Source organism: Octodon degus, unplaced genomic scaffold (assembly GCF_000260255.1).
Source record: "Octodon degus isolate 3935 unplaced genomic scaffold, OctDeg1.0 scaffold00104, whole genome shotgun sequence".
Taxonomy (NCBI): Eukaryota; Metazoa; Chordata; class Mammalia; order Rodentia; family Octodontidae; genus Octodon; species Octodon degus.
Genome location: NW_004524680.1, coordinates 2,469,092 through 2,484,354, shown reverse-complemented (window position 1 = coordinate 2,484,354; position 15,263 = coordinate 2,469,092). Strand labels below are relative to the sequence as shown.

The 15,263-nt window shown below is 38.5% G+C and overlaps 1 protein-coding gene and 1 pseudogene across 1 annotated transcript in view; one reads left to right on the top strand and one right to left on the bottom strand.

The window, feature by feature from the left end:
• The window catches only part of LOC101572302, a 41,871-nt pseudogene extending 28,394 nt beyond the window's left edge, over positions 1-13,477 (bottom strand).
• Positions 1-15,263, top strand: part of Erc1 (ELKS/RAB6-interacting/CAST family member 1) — a 561,464-nt gene that overhangs the window by 28,590 nt on the left and 517,611 nt on the right. The window lies entirely within an intron of this gene.

Genomic DNA, 15,263 nt, shown 5'->3' with positions numbered 1-15,263 from the left:
AGCTGGGATTACAGGCATGTGCCACCACTCCAGCTTAGATGTGTAATCTTATTAAGACTGGCCTACAACAAGGATATTTCGGGCAGTATTTCAGAATTTAAAAGGTGATATGATGTGCATAGTATATACTATTAAACTTTCAAGCAAGTATCAGGGAATATTCCATAATTATACATTGCTGTTTCTACACCAGCCTAGGCCTGGGTTTTGCTATCATTTTAATAACATGATTTTTGGATTTTCAGATATTTTTGGATTTGTAGATGTTGTAGACAAGTAACGTATTTTAAAATTATTTTTATATTTTATATATTTTAATATATGTATAATGTTAGTATTTTGATACTAATACTTTAATATTTTTATTAATACTTTAACATTTTTAGCAGTTTTACTCTTTTGCCCCAGCTAGCACAAACTCCTGGTCTCAAAATCCTGAGCTCAAATGATACATCTGCCTCAGACAGTCTAATTGTAGGAACCATAGGAGCACGCCACATGCCTAGCTTCACATGTATTTATTAGTTTGGTTTATTACTATGGTAGGATTTGTTGACCTTTATGCTGAACTGATGAAGATGTAGTACAGCATTCAAGAGGACTAAGGTAAAATTTAAAGTTTTAGGATTTAAGAATATTGGTGTGTCAGAGAATGGAGTCTTTGGGGCAGCTACTGAATTAATTGACACAGATTGCTGATGGAAGTGGAGAACAACTATGATTAGTAATCATGTGTTTCCTTTTAAGTATACACAACAAGATACTTGTCATGGTGAGAACTTTGAGAGAACTTATAATTAACTCGCTAAGCTGATAAGACTTATTAAAAACTGAAGTAACCTAAGTATAACTGAGTTACTCAACACTCCATTAAAAAAAAAAGATGAAATGGTAATTGCCAAGTGTCCTGATGGCTCCTTTAAATTGATGTCCTTGCTGTTCCTTGCAGAGGTGCTCATTCAGGCAAGTATGCCATTCCTGTAGCTTTTAGTTCCTAGTCAGTATTGGGGAATTAAGTGACAGTCATATAGCAGATGCATGGTGTTAGTGAACCTAATGTTACTCAGTTACATGCTGGAGAAGAGGGCAGAGACATCTGTTTCTTTTTAATGTGTAGCTTGTTTTTGAACCTATTACGCACTGTTATATTAGCAACCAGTATCCTTGCCTACCCCATTAACTACTGTGTAATTTAGTGCTGAATGGAGGTCCTTATTTAAAACTGTAGTTTATAGTGAAACTTTTTTGTTAAATAAGAAAGTAATACTTGTTCTGTATAAAAGAGGAAAAAGTATACAAGCAAGAGAAGTGGGTGTATCTGACTTTTCAGAGATAGGTTGTTAACATCCAAATCATTCTTATGTGTATACAAACGTGTGTACGTATATCCTATTGGATGATTGCATTGTACACCCTCCACCCCCTGTGGAGCTTGAGCCGAGGGCCTTCACACTGAGCTACATACTCAACCCTTCACTTTGTATTTTTTTGGAGACTGGGTATTACTGAGTTGTTCAGGCTGGATTTCAATTTGTGATCCTCTTGCCTCAGTCTGCCACAGTGCTGGAATTAACAGTCATGCACCACCATGCCTGGCTCAGCATTGCATTTTATAGTTGGAGATAATGTATTTAATTACAGTCTCTTGTTGGAAATTTAAGACTTTTTTGCTTTGTTGGGGAGACACAATACAATGACTAAATATCATTACACATTATTTCCTTGAATGCATGAATATGTTTTATGGAGAATATTTTTTAATGTGAAATGTCTAGTTCAGATGGGAGGGACATTTCAAATTTTGATAGATTTTGCCAGATTGTGGAATTAAAATTTTTGGTCTGTTGGTAGTCTTTTCATAGAGAGCTTAAGATAGCAACATTTCTTGCCCTTAGTAATATTTATAGCATTTTGAGAAAATAAACAAAAAATTTAAGAATATTGAAATATAGTGCTTAAAACCCTTAAATGATTTCTTTGATATTAAACATTAGTTACTGGTGAGTGTAGCAGGTTAACTGTTAATTTTGAGATTTAGGTTGTATTTACATATAATGCTTTAAATAGTAATGAGTGGTGTACTATGTTTTCTGACTTTTATATATATATGTGTGCATATATATATATATACATATATATATATATATAGTACATATCCATATCAGCCTATTCAATTGTAATTAATTTGAAGGTAGTTATAGTGTTGCTATTAAAGAATTTAGAATTTTATGGCTTCATTTGTTTTATGGATATTTGGTATTCCTCTGGAGATGGAGTTTGTAGAGAGCTATTATTATCCTTGTAATCTACCAGGAAAGAGTGAGAGAGTGCTGTCTGCCACATGCTATGCTTGTAGCTATTTGTGGGAAGAGTGAGAATTAAAGGTCACATATAATCATTGTGTGGAGAGATACTTATTTTTAGACTTTTGAGTATATCCCAGGATTCTAGGTGAGTTCCCTATTTGTGGGGTGGGGGCAAATTTATGGGGTGCTTCCTCTCTTTGTATGATATTAACTATAGGTATCAGTGTTTTTCTTTCAGGGACATGTGATCCTGGAAATTTTTGAGTATTCATTTTGTGTTTTTCATCACCTGATTTGCAACTTTTTTGGTTAAATAGTAATGGCCAGGTATGAACTCAGTTTCAATAATATGAAAAGCAGGATTTCAGGTTAAGTAACACTTTAAATGCAGAGAATTGATCCCTGTAGGTATTCTTCCACCTACACAAAAGGCAGTGCGTGCTTAGTGTCCAAAGGAGACAAATTTATACAGGTATGGAAACAGATTATCGGTTTCCAGGGCCTAAGGATTGCTAAACAGTAAGGTGACTGCTTATGACTTTGTAGGGTTTCTTTTTATAGAGATGAAAATATTCATACTTTGGATAGCAGTGGTGGTTGTACAAATTTGTAAATATAGTTGACCACCCTTGGGTTTTGTGTTTGCAGATTCAGCCAGCTGCTGATCAAAACTATTCAGGAAAAGTATCTATAGTAAACATGTACAGAAATTATTTCCTAACTAATACATCATCACAACTATTTATGTATCATTTACATTGTACTAGGTATTGTGATGAATATATAAATGATTTAAAATATATGAAGGGTATATGTAGGTTTGTATGCAAAAACTTAATGCCATTTTGTGTAAGGGACTTCAGCAGTGTGAAGTTTGAAACCCACAAAAGTTCCTGCAACCATTTCTTCATCCATAACATCTAGCTAAAAAAAAAAAAAAAACTGAAAGAAAAATGAAAAGACACAGGAAAAATTTGGATTCTCAGTAGAATATTGTAGGATGAATATTGGTGTATGGGAATTTTATCAAACTAGAAATGTTCCTCTTGGATTTCTAGTATGTCCCTAACCTTGAACTTGAGAAGCCTATCAGAGTGAACTTTTATTAATGATCATACTGTCATGTCTTATGAATATGTTATGCTGGTAAAATAAAATTGAGTATCAATAGATCGGAAAGACAAGATTGTGTAATGGAAGAGGTATTTGCTATCCAGACAGGAAGGACGTTATAGTTATAGGGTTGGAAAATATATCACAAGGATAAAAATTTGGGGGTTGGTGAGATGGCTCAGTGGTCTAAAGCACCTACTTAGAACAAGCTTAGCAAATCCCCCAGCACCACATGCCAGCCAGCCACGCCCCCTGGTGGGCTGAGCTGGCTACACACACACACACACACACACACACACACACACACACACATTAAAAAAAAAGATTTGATTAAAAAAAAGGATAAAAATTTGTATGCATAGTGATGGATTTGGTTAATGAGAGTTAAGTAGAGGCTGAAAATACAGTCACAGTGAATTCTGTTACCCCAGGAAACAAAGGAGGAGGAGGTGGAGGAGGAGGATGTTTTTAGGGAAAAGGTTTATTTAGAATTGTTGAGAGTCCATCCACTGAATCTAAAAGGAAAATGTCCTTGCTTTATTCTAAAAGTTGTAGTGGATGTTTTTGTGTAGCCAGTCTAGTGTCTTTCCTAGGACTATTGGAACAAACTTCAAAGTTTGTGAAAGAGTTCTGGAGTTAGAAGTTCTGGAATTAGAAGTTCAAAGTCAAGATGTTGGCAAGGCCATGGTCCCTCTGAAGACTCTAGAGAGTATTTTTTCTTCTTTGTTATAGTTTAGCATGGCCAAAACCTCATGTGTCTGGAAGGTGATTGGATTATGAGGACATTATATCTGACTTGCTCTTAGGAGGGTGGGGTCCAGTTGGTAGAGGCAGGACCTAGAAGGTGTGACCTGGAAGGATGTATTGCCTTCCCAGCTCTTCTCTTCACTTTCTGCTACCTGGCTGCTATGAGGTGAGCAGCTCTTTTTCCACCCTGTCCCTTTGTGGTGTTGTCCTGCCTTGGAGCCAACTGACTCTGGATTGAAACGTGAGCCAGAACAAAACCTCTCCTCTTTTAAGTTGTGGGTGTCAGGTACTTTGTTCCAGTAATAAGAAAGTAACTAAGATTTTGGTACTGGAGAATTTGGGTCTTCGTTGTGACATTGCCTGACCATGTGGTTCAGAAGCCTTTGGTTTGTGGGAGGACTTTGGAAAGGTTTGAAGCTGCCAGCTGGAGAAGCATCCTGAAAGTGCCATAAGCTAGGCTTAATGTGATATTTTGGTTGGAGTTCAGAAAACTAGAATGCTAATAGAAATACATGTGGTAAATATCAGCCTCTGGAAGTTTTCAATTGGGAACAAGGACTAATGGCGTTTGATTTGATAATCATGTGTGTTGTGCTCTGGCAGAAAATTTGTCTACGGTTTGCTTATATGATGACATTTTTCAGAAGATTTGAGATTAAAGGTGGCAGAGTAATTAAATTGGCAGTGAAAATCTTAAGGCAGCCCAACATTCAGGCTGTAGCATGATTACTGCCTTTTTTAAAAAGCAAAAATCTGTATGAAACAGAAACAAAATGCCTATTTAAAACGTTTTTAGTTTTTTTTCTGTCTTTTTGAGACAGGGTCTCTTGCCAGTTAGATTGACCTTCAACTTAATTTGTAGCCTAGGCTGGCCTCAAACTCACAGAGATCCTCTTGCCTCAACCTCCCAAGTGCTGGCATTACAGGCATGCATCACCATGCCTGGCCTAATTTTCAAGTAAGTTCATCATCTATCTATCCATCCATCCATATTCTCTCTCTCTCTCTCTCTCTCTCTCTCTCTCTCTCTCTCTCTCTCTCTCTCTGTAGTTCAATTTTCTAGGCTAACCTTGAATTTGCAGTGATCCTTCAGTCTTAGCCTCTCAAGTGCTGAGTAGGGTCACATTCTGAGGTTTTGGGTAGAAATTAGTGTTTTTGGGAACATTTTTTAATCTATTATGGGTAGTATGCCATTTTATAGCTTTGTCTTTATACAGTGTCGCCAGTAACACATAGTCATTTAAGCTGCAATTTTTCACTGTTAGGTCATAATGAAGCAGTATGCGTAACAGAACCTAGGTAGTCTAGCTGGGCATCCAGATGATACTTCCTTGCCTACCATTAGTCAGATATTTTATACTCAGTTATTATTTTTATCTTTTGAGCCATCCTTAGAAAAAGATATTATATCCATTTTGTAGATTAGGATACTGATGATAGAAATTTGTTAAAAACTAAAAGCTACAGTTAAGTAGTGGAACTGAATCACCCTAGGCCTTTCCTACTAGTTGCTGCATTTATGACCCTTAGGAGCACAGTCAGAAATGATTATAAGATACTTGTTTGGATGAAATATATTAAAGGTCTATGCATTACATGTTTGTTATTGCACACTTTGTAGAAAAATATTCCTAGTACTCAATCTCTTTCCCTTTCCCTTCTTTACTTTCTCCTCTCCCTCTTCCCTTCCCCTCCTTCATTCTTTCTTCCCTTCCTCCTCCCCTCTCCTCCTCCCCCCTCACCTCTTCCTTTTCCTTTTTCTTTTCTGTGTGAATTGAACCTAGGGAGCCCTGAGTTATATTCTCAGCCCTTTTCTATTGTGTGTCTCATCACCTCAGGCTGTCCTTGCATATGTAATACTCCTGCCTTAGTCTCCTGAATAGTTGGGGTTCCAGGCATGTACCGGTACATTCAGCTATTAATAGGCTTTAACACACAGACAATAGTATTAAGGATTATATAAAGGGTATTGTACCTTTATGTCCTGAACAGTTCGTTTCATGATTAGAAATTCTCATTTTAGCATTTACCATTCCACTTCATTTGGAGAAGTTTACCTTTTTGTTTTGGTATTGGGAATTAAATCCAGTGCCCTGAACATGCTGCTAGGTAAGCATTCTACCACTGAGCTATATTCCAAATACCCCTATTCATTTTAATTATTGTTTTTAAAATAAATTATATCTTTTAAGATGTTTGTCATCTTTTTTTAAAATTTTATTTTATTGAGAAACAGCATTGAGACCGTTTCAAAACTGATTAATAGGACATTTTCAATAATCAGTGCATTGTACATTGCTGTCTTCTTAGTGGTTATCCATAGTACAAGATACAGACAGGACATCCTGTTCAAGCACTATCAGTACAAATCTCTCTTCTTATTGATCCAAGAGAAAGTAGGTGTATATCTATCCTAACTATTCTGTATATACAGATACAGAATGGTCCCTCCCCTGCATCTCCTTTTTTGTTTAGTCCTGTCAGAGATGAGTATTCCATTGGCAAATACTGTAGGTGCTTAAATTCAGCAAAACAATCCAATACAGTCCAGCAGTCCACAATAGTGGTAGGTTATCTGCAGAAATTGTTGACTTGAGCCTTTTACAGCTCATCATACTAATACGGCTTTACTTTATATACCTCATTTTCATACTTTTCTGCTGGACGGTTAAGACCAAGATAAAGCAAGACCTATATGACAAGAAATGTAACTTTGGTATCTGACAAGGTCAGTCAAGTACCCTCAGGATTTATCCTATAACCCTGTACTGCATCCTGCAGATCTTCCATCCGTGTTAGCCATGTGGACGAGTCACGGCCATTGCTTGACCAATTTGCTCTCTGTGAAAGCCCGAGAGAGTGTCTTCTCTCCATGTGACTCTCCCCAGGCACACTATACATCATTGATCACGTTGCTCTGTGGCCCCTTAATCAAAATGTTTGTCATTTGCATACCTTTAAAAAAAAAAAGAAAAATGTCTTTGCATACAAACTTTTGTCACCAAAAGCTCTGTTTGTCTTACTTTTTTCTCCCCTGAAAAACAGATATGTCTTGTCTTTTTTTTTTTTTTTTTTTTTCGTGGAACTGGGGATTGAACTCAGGCCCTTGCACTTACCAGGGAAGCACTTATTCTACTGAGCCATCTCCCCGGCCCCCATATATGTCTTTTCTTGATAGGAGAACCTAGTATTTTGAGATTTTCAGTCTATTATTGTTTTCTTTGGTGAAAATAAAAAAAGTTTTAAAAGGTATAATTAAAAAAAAATTAAGTGAGGGATCTGACTATGTTGCCCAGGCTGGTCTTGAACTCCAGGGATAAAAAGTTCTGCTCACCTTGGTCTCATGCAGCTTGAACTACACTGGTGTGTGCCACCTTATCCAGCTAATAGTTTTAACAACTCAAAATATAGTATTTAAGACCTATTTTAAGTACTTTGTAAGTCTCTGGATATATATTAATTTGTTGCATAATTTAATAGAGATATTTCAGGCTGGGGATGTAGCAGTTCATAGCACTTGCCTGGTTTCTTAGGCTTTTGTTTCTTTGTTTTCTACCTCTCTTAGGATAATGAAAGCAAGTGTAACATTTGGGTGCAGTTTAGAGTTAGATGGAGGGAAGGGAGTGACTCACTCAGCATCTTTGTTTCTAACTGTACTGTTAATTCCCTGAGAGCCATGTTTCCTGTGACTCTTTGAAGGGAGTCAAAGGAAGTTCTGACTTCTATAGCTACTTTAGGCCAAATAGGGGTATTGGTTCTACCTACAAGGACACCAGGGAACCCTCTTCCTGATCTGTGAGTCCAAAGGAGCTAAACTCTTCCTCTGAAGATTTCTTGAACTATGGATGTGAAAGCAGGCTTTGATGTGAGTTATGGTCATCACCAGTAGTTTGGTAGCTGTCAAACAAGAAACAAGTTTGACTAAGAGATTATGTGAGATCTAACTATTAAAGTTATGAGAAGCATTAATAAAGTCCGTGTCCAGGACAGTAACTAAGTTCCCCACTTCTAGATATTTGGCCAGGACATTGTGATTCAAATAGTAGTTCTTGGATCTTGGAAGCATCATCCACCAGTTCATACATTTTTCTTTTAGGGACAAACATAGCCATTTTATTTTCGTTATTAGGAGACCTAGTTGTTTGTGATGTTGTATGGCCACTGCTGTAAGTCTGTCTGGTCATTTTTTAATTTTTAATTATTTATTTATTTTTTATTTGAGACAAGGTCTTGCTCTATAGTTCAGGCTGGCCTTGAACTCACTTTGTAGCTCAGGCTGGCCTTGATCTCACAGAGATCCTCCTGCCTCAGGTTCTGAGTGTACCTTGTCTGGTTTTAAAGGAAGGCAATATTGTGGGCAACTTTGCCTAGGCTTTGAAGTTCTTAGATGGCTGTAGATGACAGGACAAAGATATGATTAAGCCCTTGAGTAAGTATTTGCTGTTTATTATCTCTATTAGAGGCAGTTTAAAAATAATCCAGGGCCAGCGAGATAGCTCAGTGGACTAAAGCACCTGCTTAGGCAAGCTTAGGTAAGTGCAGGGACCCTGGTTCAATCCCTAGCGCCACATGCTGCACCGCCCTGCCCCCAGGGTGGGCTGAGCCGGCCACACACACACACACACACATACACACATACAATAAAAATAAAAATAATCCAGATGATCCCCAAAGAAATAAGAAACTCCAAAAGAGGTCATGTTATAACCTGATTTAAGTAACCTTAAGTGTAGTAAACAAGACAGTAGCGAGACTAACACAGTTTAATTAGTGGGTGCAAATCATTTTATTATTTGGTGTTTTCTGAAAAGAAACTTGAGGTTGTCCACTGGCTCACAGGTGTATGAAGTCTGTGGTTGCTCTTTTGTTTTTTGGTATCTCAGATGGCTTGGGCTTTGCTCTGGAGAGGTAGATCTAACTATTTCCTGTACCTTCATGACAGAAGGAATGGTTAATAAGGTGATTTCTTGTATTAGGTGATGCTTTTGACAGGTTGACTATTGCATGGGGCCTGGCATGTACCAGTAACCCTGTAGCCAAAAATTTAACAATAATTTGTTTTAACCCCAACCTAGCTGCTGCTTTTTTTTTTTTCCCAAAGGAAATACTTTCTTTCGTGAGGCTATAGATTAGAGTCTGTTAGCTAAATCAACTACTGCCATAGCCTTAACATTTTCCCGGGGTGCCATTATAGCGTTTTTTTATCTTGAGAGGTTTCACTATGTAGTTTAGGCTGGCCTTGAACTCAGGCCCAGGTTGGCCTTGAACTCACAGCAGTCCTTCCTCAGCATCCTGAGTGCTGGGATTACAGGTGTGAACCACCACACCTGGCCATCATAGCATGTTTAAGAATCTACTCCTGGCAGAGACATCAAGCTTTGTGGGGTCAGTTTGGCTGGGTCTCTAGTAACTAGGACCCAAGCTTCCCATGTCTGAGTAGTCCTAAGAAGGAAAAGTATGTATTTTTTTAATTATTAGTACAGGGTACTCCAGTATTACCATAAAGTCATTTTGGAGAAGGAGATCTTCCAAATGGCAGTTCAGAGTAGGGGTAAAGAAAGCTGTCCATTTAATTCCTTCAGGGCCTACAACAGTTTTTGAAGGGAATGAAAGCTCACTCCAATAAGAAGCAAGAGCTGAGGTCAGGTGTGGTGGTGTATGCCTGTAATTCCAGTATGTAGCTGACTGAGGCAGGAGGATTGCTTGAGGCCAGCCTGGGCTACATAGCAAGACCCTGATTCAAAAAACAAGACCCAAAAACCAGTTAAAATTGAACAAGTTGCCTCAGTATTGCAGGGAAGAATAATTTATCTGCTATGTCTAGTGTTATTCAAAACTCATGTCAGTGAATGGTATACTTTTGTGTGTGGGACCTTATGGGCAACCTCAGGCACCGTTCAGTTTCTGGGCAATTTTTCTTGGCCACCATGGTGAGGGATGATCTCTTTCCTCTTTGGGAACAAGGATAGTCTCTTTTCCGATGCCTGGGGTCCTTTTCTGTGTTCAGCAAGGTCCAGCAAGGGCTAGGAGTTTTCAAGAGCATTCTTTTGCCCAGTGCCTCATCTATTTGCACTTCAAGCACTCTGACTTGCTTTTATCACTCTTTGGATTATCTTGAATTCCTTTAGTGCTGTGAGCTTTGTCATGAGCCTTCTCAAAAATGGTGAACATGGCTGTAGCCTCTTTTCCTTATTCAATTTTATCCTCTGCTTCATCAGTTATTGCACACCAAACAGTTTGAGGGCCCGTATTTTAGTTTTCAGAGCCTCTTTCTAATATCTAGAGCTGACTAATAAAGCCCTGTTTTAGGAAAATCTGGCCTTTTTTAGACTCTGTAGACCCTAAGTTAGTGTGTGAATTGGGGACTGTAAGGTAGATTAACTCATACCTAGTATGGTGTGGACTCAGGAGATGGCCTTCATTGCTTGAGGGTACAGACTGAGTAGCTTGCTGAAAAGGATTAACCAACAGGAAAGGGACCTTTCCAGCATCAACAGGGGACTCTACTTCTAGGGTATAGAGCAGGCCTCAGGTACAGGACCATAAAGACTTGAATGTGAGGCACTTCTGACCATTTTTCTTGTTTGATACAGTAAAAATATAACTGAACTATGGTATTGTATTTTAGGCTGTTGAGGAGTGACCACATCTTCTCAAGTGGATACGTAGGGCTTTTTTTTTTAATTACACAGTACTATAAGATGATCTTGAAGGATCTTAGGGTAGAACTTTTCCCAGTGATTGGGGCAGGAATTAGAATAGATGAGGTATTTCCCATGAGGTCTGTAGATAGGAAGAGTAGAAACTAGGTCTTGTCCTGAGTCTTTCAGCATGTGCTGGTTAAGCTGAGTTCTTTTGGATTAGGTAATAGAAGCTGTATAGAAAGAGCCTTTTCCTGGGTTAGTTTCATGTGTAATCCTGACAGGGCATCTTTGAGATTTTTTTTTTTAAATGACCTTTTTCTTTTATATCAAAGTATTCCTTGAGAAAGCTGAAATCCCTGGGGCTGGATGCCTTGGAACCTTAGCATTTTCCCTATGTTTGCAGAGCCCACAGTTTGGAACTGGTTTTAAAACCAGTTATTATCATCAAGAAGTCAACTGATGAAAATGTTGGAGAGGCTGTGGGGAAAAGGAACCCTTCTTCACTGTTAGTGGCAGTATAGACTGCAACCGCTGTGGAAATCAGTGTGGAGATGCCTCAAAAAACTAGGACAGAGCCAGATATGGCACACACTTGTAATCCCAGCACTTGGGAGGCTGAGGCAGGGGGATTGCTGCAAGTTTGAGGTCAGTCTGAGTTACAAAGTGAATTCAAGGCCAGCCTGATCTACATAGTGGACCCTGCCTCAAAAAGACAAAAAACAAAGCAAAAACCCCTGCTCCCCCCCAAAAAAAAACCCACCTCAAACTAGGACTAGATGTTTCATTTTCTCAGCTATTCCACTTAGTTATCTTCCTGAAAGAATTGAAAGCATACCACAGCAATATATGTACATCCATGTTTGCCCATCAACTTGTAAATGGATAAAGAAGATGTGATTTTTTTTATACCATGGAGTTCTACTGTGCCATAAAGAAGGATAAGCTTGAGACATTTCTAGGTAAACGGATGCACCTTGAGATTATACTCTTAAGTGAAATAAGTTGGATACAAACAGTGTAAATCTTGCATTGTTTCTCAGGTATGAGAAACAGAGTGCAAATAAGAACCAAAATATATAATAGGTATTGTGAAATAGGAAGAAAACATTCAAATTGGGAGGGGAACATGAGGGAGGGGAGAAAAGGGAAAAGTAAAAACAAATGAGAAAAGAAAAAAATGAAAACATAGCTTTTGTAAATGAGAAGGGGACGAAGGATTGAAGGGGGTAGGGAACTGGGAATAAAAAGAATTAAGTTATATCATGTACAGGTACATATTCTCTATGATGAGTGTGATTGTTATGTATATCTAAAATGTACCAATAAAATTTGATTTAAAAAAAAGAAACACCTATTATCTTGTTTTGAAAAGGGAAGCAATTGCTTTGCTATACAGAATCCCAGAACTCTGAGGAATTCCTCAGAAGTACCGTTTTCTGTCCCTCTAGTGGAGAAAGAGCCATTTCCACAGATATTCTATTCATGTTCCTAAAATTGGAAATAAGGCTCAGGCCACACAGTGTATGGATTTGGTGACAAAATCTCAAATTAGGTACTCTGTTTGATTCTTTTTTTTTTTTTTTTTTTCTGGTACTGAGAATTGAACTGAGGACCTTGCACTTGACCTCAGGCGCTTATGCTGCTATCTCCCCAGCCAAGTAAAGTACTATCTAAATCTGCAACTACAGGTTACACATTCTTTCAGATAGAGGCATAAATATAAAGCCACAGTTATAATGAAAACAAAACAGTGAAAAGGAGAGCAGACTTATATTGGCAAACTTCACAAAGTGACAGCTGTAGTTGAGCTTTAGGACCCCGAGAGGATGGAGTCAGCTGGAGTTGGCTTGACTCCTTTGTAGCTAGTGGTTAGCTAGTGGAGGTGGTCTTGGGGGTGGTGGGAATTTTAAAATGGACAGATTTTTCACTCCTGTTGAGGCAAACCACTGTACCTCTTAATTAATCCTGTTGTTGAGGTACCCAGAACCAGCAACCTAACAGATGGAACACTAATACTAGAAAGCTTGAGTGGGAGAGGGGATCAGAAAAGAAGGAAACTAAAACCCGTGGGGAGAAAGCACTCTCAGTTGTGAGCCCATGACCCATGGGCAAGCACAAACACTTGGTGCTAAACAAAGCGCTTCCCAAGTCTAGGGCAGGTTACCAAGTACTCCACAGAGAAGACAATTCAGATGGTTCATGTCTCCCTGCTTCCCTGCTGTGGGTGGCTATGCTTCTGGCAGTGGCCTTCTCCACTGTGTGCTGCTCAGCTTAGTCTATCACCACTGAGGCCTCTGTCACAGCCTCCAAGATAGATTACCCTCCTTGTGTGGATCAGCATCAAAACATAAGCCCAGCTGATTGGTAGGGCTCTGCTTGTCCCCCATAAAGACAGAAGTCTTTTGCCTTACAACCCAGACATTGTGACACAGTTGCCTGCTTATCCAGCACACCTAAGAAAGTGTCTTGGTCCTTTGTGAAAAGGTAACTAAAGGAAAAAAACTAAAGCTAACTAAAGGAAAAAAAAAAAAAAAAAAAAAAAAAACTAAACCTAGACTCACCTTGTCTAGGTTTGCTGGTTCTTCTGCAGAAGTCTTGAAAGGACTCGGTGCCTCCGCTGTCTGGTAAGGTCTCTGGGCTAGTGTGCAGTGAAGGCCCTGGGCCCATTGTCCATTGAGGTCTCCTGATGTTATAGTCGGGTGAGCCAATAATAGTCAAGGTTCTTGTGTGTGACTAGGAAAGAATTACCAAGCACATACCCGGTAGTATGTGGTAAGTAGCTACATTTATTAAATCACAGGGGCTGCACAGTGAGTCTATGACCAATATAAACTACATAGTGTCTCACAAAAAAAAAAAAAAAAAAGGAAAAAAGCCTCCAAGGTCAGGGACTGTTGTATTCATGGCCTGGAGTGACAGAAAAGCACTGTATACCTGTCAAAGTTAGCAGGAACAGGAAAATGGGAAAAGTAGTTGATGACTCAGCCAGACACCTCTTCTTTTGGTGCCTCCCACTGAATCTCTTGCCACCAATGTCAAGGCAGTAATGGTGGACCTATAGCATATGTGCTGCCCCTGGCTGTATCATTGAAAGCTCTGTTATAGTGCTTCCTTTTCTAATGTTTTTTTTTTTTTTTTTTTTTTTTGTTTAGGTTTTTTTTTTTTTTAAATTAAAACTTCGGTATTCAGTCCTAAATGCAGTGTTGGTGCTTTGTAATAAATAAGTAGGGCTTGATTGCGGTTTTTGCGTTTGATCTCCAAAAGTTTTGCCGTCACTGTACTAGGCTTTTGTTGTTTTATTTTCTGCCTCTCAGTGGAAGCAAGAATAACTGTTGGGAACTGTCTAGAGTTAAATGGAGGGAAGGGAATAACCTCACTCAGTTCTTTTGTTTCTAACTGTTACTACCATGTTTTCTCTCTACAGCTAGAGCAAGTTTGGTTATGGAGTGGAAGACCCAGATGTTCAGTTTGAGGCTGGGATGAGCTTGAGGTGCATGTGAGAAATGTAATTAGAGTTGTTCAAACTGTGATATATATATATATATATATATATTTCTGATAGTTAAAAAGATTAGATCTGGGTGTACAGATTAGGAATTTTCATTATAAGGTGATTTTGAGCTGGTGGAGGTAGGGAGATACGGGCTAGAAGAATTCCCTAAGGATGATACTGGGTTTAAGGGTTCTTGAGGTGATACAGAGAATCTAGAGTTTGAGGGTAGGCTGGGCTGCACAATCCTACCCTTGTATAATAAGTTTGCAGGTTCACTGACTCCTGTCTCAGAAAAAGATTTTTTAGGACATGTTGGTAAGAGGCACGAGAAGGGTTTATAAGAGATCTTAAGACATACCGAGTTGACTATGGGCTCTAGGAGAAGTGAGATACATCATAAGCCTGAGTTTGGTATATTTAAGAGAGTATCTTCAAGATGGTTGATTAAGGATGTGTATTTTTAGTGTCTGTAAGGTTACAATGCAAGCCATCTAGTTGTGCTTCAAGTTGAGATGTGCTGCTAACCAATACTGCAGCCTCCTTGGTGCAATTTACAAAAAAGTTTTCAGGTGAAAAGGACAGGTCTAGAACCTCAACATCAATTTACTTGCCTCATTTGTATGTACTTTTTATTTCTTTGATCCTTTATCAGGTCTATGTAAAAGTAATATAGGGATGAAAAGGTAACTCTGAAGATCAGAAATATTTAAGGGAGAAATGAACAAAGAAAAGAATGGGATGGAAAGAATGTGATGTAAGGAAACCAAGGTAGAATAGTGCCAGAAAGTTGGTAGTGTTTAAGGTAGTACATTGTATTTATATATGGAAGTTACAAACACACTGAGAGGAAAAACAATCATTATAGAAGGTTTTTCTGAGGAGGATGAGTTTGTGCTGAAGTACCGTGGAAAGACTAATTTTAGTTTAGTGGAGAAAAAGTTTTTTTTTTTTTTTTTTAAA